Source organism: Myotis lucifugus, unplaced genomic scaffold (genome assembly GCF_000147115.1).
Source record: "Myotis lucifugus unplaced genomic scaffold, Myoluc2.0 scaffold_3401, whole genome shotgun sequence".
In the NCBI taxonomy this organism is placed as follows: Eukaryota; Metazoa; Chordata; class Mammalia; order Chiroptera; family Vespertilionidae; genus Myotis; species Myotis lucifugus.
In genome coordinates, this window is record NW_005874449.1 from 8,808 (window position 1) to 11,925 (window position 3,118).

Here is a 3,118-nt window from a genome sequence, read left to right on the forward strand (position 1 = left end):
CTCTTTGAGTGACAGAGCAGCAAGCTTCTTGAAACCCACTCCATAGATGTGCTTATGGATGTTGATGGTGTGTTCTCTGGTCATTACCTCGTGGATGGCACAAAGGCCCTACTTCTCTCTACTGTTATTTGCTAGAGCCATTATGCCAGGCCCAAACTGGGAAGGAAGTAGAGACATTACATTTACAATTATTATTTTAAAACATATTTTTATTCATTTCAGAGATGAAGGAAGAGGGAGAGAGAGAGAGAAACATCAATGATGAGAATCATTGACCGGCTGCCTTCTGCACACCCCCACTGAGTATTAAGACCACAGCACTGGTATGTGACCTTGACCTGAATCAAACCCGGGACCATTTAGTCCACAGGCTGGTACTCTATCCACTGAGACAAATCAGCCAGGGCCAGATTTTACTTTTAATTTCAGTTTCTTCCTCAGCAAAAATGGGATTAAAGGGTGTTGAGAAATTCAATGGGATGATTACCAAGGAGCTAATCAGATTATACATTTAACCAAGGTTAATCCCTCCCAGCCTGCAGGAATGAGAGGAGATCCCACCAACCAGATTTCTGAACTTCCTCCTATCCCCACCCTGGCCCACATGTCCCGCCTCCAGGGAGGAACCTATGGGGAGTGAGGTCTTAAAGAGATTCACCCTCCTAGTGGTATATATAGGCCAGGCTCACATTACTAAGCATTTCACTGGTAGGAGACTGGCTTCAGAGACTCTTCTTGGAGGCGCGCTTCAGGGACTCACTCAAAGGAGCAGGCCCCAGCTACTAGGGTGAGCTTGGGTCATCGGCCGGCCGCCCTCGACTTCGCGGAGAGATACCCTTGAGGCCCGGCCCGAGCTGCCAGTCACTGAGCCGCTGGTCCCTACCGAGGGTCCTGTGGGGCCAGTGCCGCCATGGCGGCCGCATTGGACCTGGACCTGGAGACCGAGGAAAGCAGCGAGGGCGAGCCAGAGTTCAGCCCTGCGGACGCGTGTCCCCTCGCCAACTTGAGGACGGCTGCCCTGGAGTCCATGTGGCACTGTGAGGAGGTGGAGCTGACCGAGACCTGTGTGAAGCCCGGCCCCGAGCGCCTGGGGCCCCACTGCTTTGAGCTGCTGCGTGTGCTGGGCACGGGGGGCTATGGCAAGGTGTTCCAGGTGCGAAAGGTGCAGGGCACCAACGTGGGCAAAATATATGCCATGAAGGTCCTGAGGAAGGACGAGCTTGTGCGCAGCGCCAAGGACGTGGCGCACACACAAGCTGAACGGCGCATTCTGGGGTCGGTGAAGCACCCCTTCATTGTGGAGCTGGCCTATGCCTTCCAGACCAGGGGCAAACTCTACCTGGTCCTCGAGTGCCTCAGTGGCGGCGATCTCTTCACACACTTGCAGCGAAAGGGCATCTTGCTGGAAGACACGGCCTGTTTCTACCTGGCAGAGATCACACTGGCCCTGGGCCACCTCCACTCCCAAGGCATCATCTACCGGGACCTCAAACCCAAGAACATCATGCTGGACAGCCAGGGCCACATCAAACTGACGGACTTCGGACTCGGCAAGGAGTCCATTCACCAGGGTGCTGTCACCCACACCTTCTGTGGCACCATTGAGTACATGGCCCCTGAGATTGTGGTGCGCCGCGGCCACAACCGGGCGGTGGACTGGTGGAGCCTGGGCGTCCTCATGTACGAGATGCTCACTGGCTCGCCACCCTTCACTGCAGAGAATCGGAAGAAAACCATGGACAAGATCATCAAAGGGAAGCTGAGGCTGCCCCTTTACCTCACCCCGGATGCCCGGGACCTCGTCAAAAAGTTTCTGAAGCGGAATCCCCGCCGACGGATCGGGGGTGGCCCAGGGGACGCTGCAGACGTACAGAGGCACCCCTTTTTCCGGCACATTCATTGGGATGATCTCCTGGCCCGCCGCGTGGACCCCCCTTTCAGGCCCTGTCTGCAATCAGAAGAGGATGTGAGCCAGTTTGACACCCACTTCACGCGCCAGGCACCAGTGGACAGTCCGGATGACACGGCCCTCAGTGAGAGCGCCAACCAGGCCTTCCTGGACTTCTCGTACGAGGCGCCCTCTGTCCTGGACAGCCTCAAGGAGGGCTTCTCCTTCTAGCCCAAGCTGCGCTCCCCCAGGCGCCTCACCAGCAGCCCCCTGAAGTTCTCACCCTTTGAGGGGTTCCGACCCAGTCCCGGCCCACCAGAGCCCATGGAGCCCCCTCTATGTCCTCTCCCGCCAGCACCGCCACCACCACCCTCGAGCACTGTCCCCCTCCCCATCCGACCCCCCCCTCAGGGAAAAGGAAGTCCAAGAGGGGCCATGGGCACCCTGGGCACTAGGAGGATGGGCAGGAATGAAACCAGCTGCTGAGGCTCCTCCCTGCAGGCCAAGAAGCACCCCAGGGGACATTGGGGTCCAGGAGTGAGTGTGTGTGAGAGCGTGTCTCTGTTGGGAGTGGCCATGCCCCTGAATCATGAGCCGGGGCCCCTGAGCTGTGTGCTTGCAGAATAAAGGATCAGATCATAGCAAAAAATAAAATAAAATAAAAAAAAAATAGATTGTAAATAAAAATGCGGAAGTTTATTGGAAGCATACACAAAATTCCCGGGGAGAGGGGTCCCCAAATGGGAAAAGCCTTCTCTCTCTCTCTCTCTCTCTCTCTCTCTCTCTAAAATGGGAAAAAATCTAAATCTAGCTCTGAGTCATTTTGTATATATATGCTGGTATCTCTTTGTCTGAACCTGACCCTTTCTAATTGGACCCTTCCTTAATTTATGACCCCTTTGCTTTCCTAATTAGTCATTCTTCTGCAGAGTATCAGTTTCAAAGGTCAAAGCCCACATGGTGCCCCCTTTCTCTTCCCCTCATCTTTCAACATTCCTGTATCCTCTGCGACTGTATGCCTTCCTCCCCACTTATCTTACAACATTTCTCTATCCTCTGTGAAGCATTCTGGTGGCTCCAAGCCCCCACCTATGCATTCCTCTCCCATGGATCTTCCTTATTCCCTAAAACTGCCTGCCCTGTCTCTAAAATTCCTTTCAATAACATTTTATTTTAATATCTGGTGCCTTTTGACCTATATTTCAAAATGTCCTTATTGATGTAGTCGAC

General features: G+C 54.0%; 1 pseudogene; it reads left to right on the top strand.

Annotated features, from left to right (window-relative positions):
• The first annotated feature begins 881 nt into the window (after window positions 1-881).
• On the top strand, window positions 882-2,523 carry LOC102416969 (annotated as a pseudogene).
• Window positions 2,524-3,118: the final 595 nt, after the last annotated feature.